This window comes from Meriones unguiculatus, chromosome 9 (genome assembly GCF_030254825.1).
Source record: "Meriones unguiculatus strain TT.TT164.6M chromosome 9, Bangor_MerUng_6.1, whole genome shotgun sequence".
NCBI lineage: Eukaryota > Metazoa > Chordata > Mammalia > Rodentia > Muridae > Meriones > Meriones unguiculatus.
In genome coordinates, this window is record NC_083357.1 from 66,189,071 (window position 1) to 66,198,370 (window position 9,300).

The following is a 9,300-nucleotide window of genomic DNA, read 5'->3' on the forward strand; positions in this document are numbered from 1 at the left end:
TAATTCAATGTGCCAGGTGTGGTGGTGCATTACCTATAATCCCAGAACTGAGGGGGCAGAGGAAAGCAGATGTCTGTGAGTTAAAGGCCAGCCTGGGTTACATAGAGAAATTCAGGCCAGCCTAGGCTATGTAGTGAGACCTTGTCTCAAAATCAAAAAAAAAAAAGGAATCCAGACTGCATCCCCAGCACCTTAGTTCCGCCAATCCCTGGAAGTGCATCACCTTCCCCAGAGCGTGAAGTTGTGGCCAAGTGGGAGCGATCGCTCTGATCGTGCGTTGTCTTCCCAAGGGACCTGAACCCAACACAATCTCACAATCTCGAAAGCCTAGGATGACCCCACTCTCCTGGGTCATGGCAGTCCCAGGTTGCAACAAGGACAATGTCAGAGCAGGCTGCAGAAAACGTGGCTACCCTGGTCATCTGACTTTTGAGTGCCTCAACTTTCTCCCGGTAGACCCCAAAAGGGACATTGTGTTGGATGTCGGCAGCACAAGTAGTGAGGACAGTGACGAAGAGAATGAAGAACTGAGCAGACTGCAGGCCCCGCAGGAAAAGAGAATAAATGAAGAAGAGGAGAAGAAAAAGGAAAAGAGCAAGGAGAAAATTAACTTGAAAAAGAAAAAAAAAGAGGAAAGGTCTTACTCCAGCTCCACTGAAGAGGACTTTCTTAGAAACAAAAGTATCAGAAAAAAAAAAAAGAAAGAAAAAAGAAAAGAAAAAGAACAAAAAAAAAGGAAAAGAAGAGAAAAAAGGAACAGCACTCTTCCCTTAGCCATTCTGAATTCACCAAAAAGTAACAGTCTTTGGCCTGTCTCAGGAAACTGAAGAATTCTTTTTTTTCCAATTATTGTACCTACCTTGGAATTGCTATATAATTATACTTCACAGCAAATACCAGCCTCTTCCTTAAAAACATTTTCACACATTGGGGCCCTTATCTCTCTGCCTGTCTGTATTAAATCCATCTTCTTACTTGACAGCTGTGCCTCAAGTATAGATATGTATACATACAAAGCACACCATTTTGGCTATTTGTGTCTCTGTGTGTTAAACTAGTTCTGTCGCTTAGTCAGTTAACTAGCACACAGCTTTACTGCAGTCAAACAATCTACACAGCAGCTCCTGTGCCTTGTCCACTCTCCAGTGATGAAGCTACTTTGGTGGCAGTGACTTGCTCTTGATACTTAATAGCTTTATGTCCTCTGTAATGGTATGAAGAGAGTGAGGTTCTTCACTGTTGCTCTTAAATCTCTAGGCTTTTTAAATAATATCATTAAGGAGAAAACTGCTTTAATGACCTTAAGTAGTAAGTTTTTAAATGAAGAGGAGCTACAGGAAGAGAACAATGAAAGTACTTATAACAAAGTGCCATTGTTTCAGGAAAGGCATGTTTTTAGCACTTGCCTCTTATGTTTCTATAACAATTAAAATATCCCCTTTTTAAAGAGAATCACTTGGCTTACTAGACGGTCTGGCAGGGAGATTCTGTGCTGGTCCAGATTATTGGGGTCGATCCTGGGTCGATTTACCAATGTGCCATATTGGCATGTCTTATAGTGATACCTCAAACACAGAACTTTTTGTGTAGAAACAGCAAAATCCTCATTAAACCTGATTTTTATTATTTAAAAAAAAGGAATCCAGGCTTTTAAATACATGACTTGTGTGACTACAGTGTACAGCTCCATTAAAATAATAAAAAGTGCGTAGCATACAGAATGCAAAAAAAAAAAAAGTGAATTTAACACAAATAATTTTTCAGGGACCACCACTACTTACCACTTTACATTTTAAACTTTCGGCTACCCAAGGAATTCTGCCTTTTAAAATTCCAGTCACCCAGGGAACTCTGCCTTACCTGTGAACCCTTCTCACACCCTGGGTTCTCCTAATTTTGATGCACAATTCCTGAAAACACCCAGGACCAGAGCTCTTTCTAGAGAGGGAAAGGGAAGAGTGAGTGTGGGGGCTCCCACCTGGGGGAGTTTCCAAGGTTAGAGGCAGAGCTGGCCTGCTTAACTCTGGGCACACCACATTCAGACAGGAAATTACCTCAAACTCCCTCCTTCCCTCAGCTACTGGGACTGAAGTATTCTTTACTCTGTCTGTGGAGATTTTTGCTTTATGAAAACAAAAAATAAAAACAAGCAGAAATAAGGACATAAATACTGTATCACAAGCAGTGATTATCTTAGCCCAGAATTGTCTAACTTGATCAATGGGCAGATGATATAAAACTGAGGCACTATTTCTGCCTAAGTCTCCATACCTTCATTACAGTCAAACAACTACAAATTCTCTCCCCAACTGCAGAACTAGAAACAAAACGGCCTTTCAAGAATCCATACTGAAAAATGATATGATTTCCAGGGACCTGAACAAAATTTACTTTATGGTACAGAGCTGAATACAGGAAAAGCGTCCACTCCTCTATCCTTTTACCAGGAACGGCTTCCCTAACCTCTGCCCCAGATCATCTTTATCACTTTTTTTAATTAGTCAGGGGATAAAATATAGCAAGCTTTCAAAACCTTGCACAAAACTTAAATGCCAAACCTGATGAGTTATTGTAAACCAAACACTAGAAAAACACCCACCCAGGGCAGGATAACCCAGAAACCCATAAGACACCTCTGATGTAATCCCCTCGCTCTGCGTTCTCCTCAGCAGTGAGGACCTCCTGGCTGTTCCTGTGCTTAGCTCTCTGCTTTCCTGGTCTGTCCCTTAGTGGTTGCTTTGACTGGAAATCATAAAAGTCATATGGTGATTTAAATCTGCTACCCTCAATGCTTCCTGTCTCCAGGCACGGCGAAGCATGCTTTTATCCACAGCACAGGCAGGCAGATTTCTGTACAGCCAGGCATAACCTGGTCAGCCAAGGTTACATAGAAAGACTTGGTCTCACAGAAATAAAATGAAATGAAGTTTCACACACGTGGATCCATTTCTGCTCAGTATGATGCCCTTCAGATTCATGCCTGGAAGCCCGCATTCCTTTAGCCCCAGCAGAGGCAGGCAGATCTCTAAATTCAGTGACAGCCTAGTCTACAGAGCGAGTTCCAGGACAGCCAGGGCTACACAGAGAAACCTTGTCTCGGGAAAAGAAAAACAAAACAAACAAGCAAACAAAACTTAACAAACAAACAAATGAATGAATGAACAAATAAAAAGATTTGTGCCTGGGGCTGGTGGTGTCAGTTGAGAAAATGTTTGGCTAACATGCATGAAGCTCTGTGTTTGATTCCTGGAACCTCAGAAATCAGTCATGGTGGTACACACCTATTAGCATTTGGCAGGCAGAGACAGGGTTATCAGGAGCTGTTCTTCATAGCAAGTTCTAGGCTAGCCTAGGGCACATAAGACCTTATCTTAAAAAAAATTTTTTTGGAAGGAAGGAAGGAAGAAAGGAAGGAAAGAAAAATAAAACACAGCCCTGTGTTTCACTGTCGTTTATGTATTTTTGCTGGTTGGTGGTATTTTTTTTACTTCTCACTTTGGATTGACTGCAAAGCATTCTTCTGTAAATGAGAACCAAGGGTAAATCCACTCAATGTACATGTCCCAGTATTACTTTCTGGTACCCTGTCTCCTCAAGGCAGGATCATCTCCTCTAGAAACCATGGTATCCTAGGAGATGAGGAGAGACCCCCAGAGAGGAGGAGCTGTGAAAGGACCCTGTAAGTCCCTCCATCCCACATCCTGACTTCTTGGAACACATAGGGTAGGGAGTTGGGAGAGGAGGACTCAGGTGCCTTAGGCATCTTTCTGAGAATTGGTGATTTCTATGGTGTTTGATCTAAAGCCACCACAAATTGGGAAGTTAACTGGTTGCTCCTCAAGATTCTTACTGCCTCCCAGGTTATCCCTGATTGGCTAAGTAAAGTTGCCTACATACCTGGGATGGGCAGAAGTGAGGTAGGCGGGGCTAAGGTTTGCAAGCTTGGAGGACAGAGGATCATGGGAGGGGGAAGAGAAGAGGAAGGAGAAAATGGAGTAGCCGTGTGTTACTGTAAAGAGGAACCGCTTGTTCAGTAGGAGCTTGCTCTGAGAATTGGGAGATGGAGATAACAAATAAAAAACATGTGCAAGTATTTCTGAGATTTTGGGCGGGAAGTAGCCCAAATAGGAATAATTAAAACAGGTGGCATGGGATGTGGAGCTGGGCGGGAACAATATAAGGTTGGGGAGGGGGATATTTCTGCCCAGTCCCAGTGTTTAAGCATACTAAAAATCTAACAAGTATCTGTGTCTTTTATTGATATGAAAGTGGGTTAAATAATAACTGCCACAGTAATTCTATGCATTAATAGTAGATATTAATAACCATTTTCCACAACAGATTTCAATTTTATTCTAGCAGGTTTCACCAACATACCTCATTTTTCTAGAGCTGATGCCCTTCTCCCTCCTCTTCTTCCCTACCTTGTGTCAAGAACTCAATCTAAAAATCAAACAAAAAATGTGTATTATAGGGTTGAAAAGTGTCTGTACTTCATGAAAGAAAAAATTAGGAAGAAACAAATATCACATAAAATATAGCTTTAAAATTTATATATATATACATATGATATTCTGTCATGATATTTAATGTAGTTACTCAAAATAACGTCACAAAAGAAAACATCATGACATGTAGCTTTTCAGAATATAACATTAAAAGACAAGTTAAAATCATATAAGTAATACTTCTTTAAAATAAATTTATTATACAAAAACATCAAAACAATAAACAGATATTATCAGATATAGTGGGAGTAGAACTCTTGTGTATTTATGTATTTCCTTTGTTTGCCACAAATGAATGCTGCTTTGGCTTTGAAGAAGGGAAGGCATGAGAAGAGGGATGGAAATTGATTCAAGATGTTTCAAAAATGACTACAGCTTGTTGAGGTGAAGGTGGGGTCTTCCCACATTGATGAACCAGATCAAGATAATCCCTTACAGACATTTTCAGAGGCTAACCACAATCTAGACAGCTCTCACAGATACGTCTGGGCCTGGCTCCTAGGCAGTTCTAGTACCTATCAAGTTGGCAAGTCTAGGATTTAAAAACAGGAAGGAAGGAAGGAAGGAAGGAAGGAAGGAAGGAAGGAAGGAAGGAAGGAGGGAAGGAGGGAGGAAGGGAAGAAAGGAAGGAAAGAAGGAAGAAAGAAGAGGAATGGAGGAAGGGGAAAAAAAGAAAATGAAGAAGGGGAGGAGGAAGGGAAGGAGAAGAAAAGAAGGAGGAGAAGGAAAAAAGTATGGAATCCCTGTTGGGGAAGAACAGAATTTTTGTTTCTAATCTAACTGCCTGAACAACAACCCAAAACTATCACTGTGAATCACATTCCTAAAAGCTGTCAAAACAAAGAAACAAATATATAACTGTACTCTAGTCATTTCATTTTTTTCCTGCTCACCTGCCTCCACTTGAATGCATCCACGCTGTGAAATAAAAGCTAATACCCGTGTTTAACACAAAGTTGTTGGAAAGCACTGGGGTAATTCCACTGGTATGCTCCCACAGCTCACTCCTCCACTCCTATCCTCCACAAAGGCACACACATAGGCATATGCATGGGTTCCTGGTCTCTAGAAGCCCATCCCTAAGGCTTCATGAACAGAGGGGCCAATCCCCACCATTATCACCAGATGTCCTTAACCCCAAGCTTCCTTTCTCTCTTGTTTTGCCTGGCCTGCCAGTGGAATTTTGTGTCTTTTTTTATTCCTCCCTGCTTCACAGACTTCTTTCACTTGGTTCCCAAGCCACACACCACCCTCTCTGGCACTTTTGCTTCCCTCTACATTCTTCTTACTGATTATTCCTCTTCTATCAACCCTTTTCTCTTTAACCTGAAACTTTTTAAGCTACAGAAAGAGAGAGAACTTACAAAAAGGCATAAAGCAGACCTAGTTACCGTTCTTCAGATAGTCAGCTACTCATCAGTTACTGCCACTTCCCCATGCTCGTGCCCTGTCTCCACATGAATTTATCAAGACACCTGAAACTTGCAAACCCTGTGCTCTCTTGGCTGCCAAACAGCTCCACTGAAATCACTCTCCTATTATCGCATCTACGAAAATTAACAGTAATAGTTTCACTTGTTTGTTTTTCTGTTACTGTGACCAAAAAAAAAAAAAAAAGACCAAAGGCAACTTGAGAGAGGAGAGAGTCCATTTGGCTTACAAATGATAGGCCATCATGGAGGGAAGCTAAGGCAAGGACTGAAGCAGAGACCATGGAGGAATGCTGCTCACTGGCTCGCTTCCAGGCTGACTGCTAGCCCTCCTGCCTACGATGGTCCTCCCCACCGTGGGCTGGGCCTCCCGGGTCAGCTAGCAACCAAGAAGATGCTCCACAGACATGTCAACAAGCCAATTAGATTCTTCCATCTGGAAGCAATTCCCCAGTCTTCCCAGGTGTGTTGGGTTGACACCTGAAGCTAAGCTAATTTTTAACAAAATTCTCCCATTTCCCCCAGGTATTTACAGCTAAGGCTCCTTTGGTTTCTTAGTCTACACTAATCCATTTTTTAAAAAATGACTATGGTAACTTGAAGTACTATTGCGTTCTGGCCATAGTAAATTTTGAGATAACTTCCTAAATTTTGTCTTTTAGATCACCTACACAATATGCACATTTATACCCATCATGGTTGCTTTATTTTTTTAACATTCTTCTTAAATTTTAGATTAATTTACTTGTTTTTAAACTATAATTTAAAAATTGATTCTACGATGAAAAATAAAATATCTGTGGTAACCAGGGTTAATGTCAAGTTGATGGGATCTAGACTTGACTAGGAAATAGGCACCCAGGCCCATGTAAAAATTATCTAGCTTGTGGTTAGCTTCTGAGATGTGTGTGAGAGGTCACCCTAACTGGGCTTGTCAGTGTGGGAAGACCTGAATCCTAGACGGTATAAAATGGAGTGAACTGAGCACCAGCATCCGTCACTCTGTTCCCTGACTCGGGATGCACATATGACCAGATGCTTCAAACTCGTCCTGCAGCTGGGACCTCCCTGCTATCATGGACTGCACCCTGGAACTGTAAGCCAAAATGAACCTTTCCTCATGTGAGTTGCTTTTGTCAGAGTATTTTGTGACAGCAACAGGCAAAGTAACTAAGACAATGACATCGGTTCCTCTCCACAATCCCAACCCTCCCCCGTCCCCCAACACACACACCAATCAGACCAGTTAGTTTGTGAATGACTCTTGTTAAAAATCTCTGACCTTGGTGCTGGAGAGACAGCACCGTGGTTAAGATCACTGTCTGCTCTTCCAGAGGTCCTGACTTCAATTTCCAGCTCCCATACTGCAACCCACAACCATTTATCTACACCTATCCCCAAGGGATCCCATGCCCTCTTCTGGTATGGGAACACACATGCAGACAAAATACCCATATACATAAATAGATCTGAGAAATCAAAAGAAAAACAAACAAACAAACAAATGCAAAAAAAAAACACACACACACACAAATACACACTTACAAAGCCTCTGACCTGGGGACTAAAGAGGTGGCTGCACTGTAACTGCTCTTCCAAAGGACACAGGTTTGATTCCCAGCACCCACACGGTGACTCACAACCATCTGTAACCCCAGTCTCAGGGGACCCAACACCCTCTTCTGGCCTCCTCAGACACGTGGTGCATGGACCTACTTGTAAGCAAAACACCCACACTCATGATTCTTTTTTCCTAATTAAAGAAGGGAGAGGGCACCTCTGACTTCTCAAGCTGTGTCTCGTGGAAAGCTGGTTTTAAGTGTCTCTCTCTCATCACATTCTTTACTTACAGTGGCTTCATCTGAGCTCGCAGCTTTGAATATCATCTATATGTCAATTATCTCAAATATTTATTTTTGGCCTGAGCCTGTCTCCTCTAGTCTAGGCCTCTAATGTTTATTGGGCCTAGATATTTCCCTGATATTCATAAATAGCTCAGATCATCAAGCTGAATGCCTGCTATTCTCCCCCAAACCTCCCCTGTTGACAATGCTTCCCTTTTAGATTACACCATTCTCTCTTTTCAAGCCAAAAATCTCTTTGGTTCTCCTCGATTCACCATTGTCTTCCACTCCATGGGTCCATGTCCAGTCTTCCTAGAAATCCTTTTTGCTGTCCTGCAGAATGACCTCAAAATCGGGGCATTTCTCATCATCTCTAAGGCTTCTTCCCTGGGTCTGCAGGTATCGTCTGCTGTCTGGACTGCCAAAGTAGCCTCCAAAGGAGTCTTCCTTCCCTTTCTACCTATACTCTCTTGATAGCTGCTCTAAACAAGGAGCTGACAGTCTACCCCAACTGAAGACACACCACATTTCTCCTATCTAAAACCTCCCAATGCTCCCAGTTTTCCTCAAATGGAAAAGCGAAAGCCCTTCACTAGCCCCTCTCCCCTCATCTAATCTCTTATTTGCTACCCCCATTTCCATTCGCTGTACCCTGTCTGCTCTTAACACATGGATGCTCTGTATACATCCCAGCTTCAGGCCTTTGCTCTAGCTATTTACCTGGGGACAACTGTTTGTCTCACTCTTTGCATTAGTTGCTTTTGTTGTTGTTTCTATGACAGAATGCCTGACAGAAACAAGTTAAGGGAGAAAGGATTCATTGTGATCAATGCTTTGAGAGGATGCAATCCATTATGCACCATGCAGGGATAGCATGGTGCAGCTCATGGAAATAGAAAGCATGCGACCAGGAACTGCCACGTCTCTGAGTATCCGAGGAAAGAAAGCCCCAACTGGAACTGGGGCTGGGTTAACTCATAAAGTTAAGTTCTGCTCCCAGACACCCACTTCCTCCACCATGCTCACCTCCTGACCAAATAGTGCTGCTTGTCAGGAACCAAGTTTTCAAACACATGAGCCTGCGGAACATTGTACTTTCAAACCGTAACACCTCCTCACAGTGTGGCATTGTCTTGAAAGAGGCTGTTACAGTCTGAGAATAAGATGTCCCCCATGGGCTCATAATGCTTGAATGCTTGGTGGCTAATTGGTGGTCCAGTTTCAGGAGGCTAGATAGGGTCTTTCTTCCTCTTCCTTCTTCTTCTTCTTCTTCTTCTTCTTCTTCTTCTTCTTCTTCTTCTTCTTCTCCTTCTTCATCTTTCTCCTCCCTGTCTTCCTCCTTCTGGAAGAAGTAGGTCACTGGTGGCATACCTTTGAAGGTTATACCTGGCCCCATGTCATATCCTCTCTGCTTCCTGTCTACTACAAGGTGAAAAGCCTCTGTCACATACTATAGCTTCCCTGATGTTCTACCTCATCGTGGGCCAGAACCAGTGGGGTCAAGGACTGTGGACTGGT

At 42.5% G+C, this 9,300-nt stretch overlaps 1 pseudogene; it reads left to right on the plus strand.

The window, feature by feature from the left end:
* Window positions 1-353: 353 nt before the first annotated feature.
* On the plus strand, window positions 354-799 carry LOC110554936 (protein SREK1IP1-like; annotated as a pseudogene).
* The last annotated feature ends 8,501 nt before the right edge of the window (window positions 800-9,300 follow it).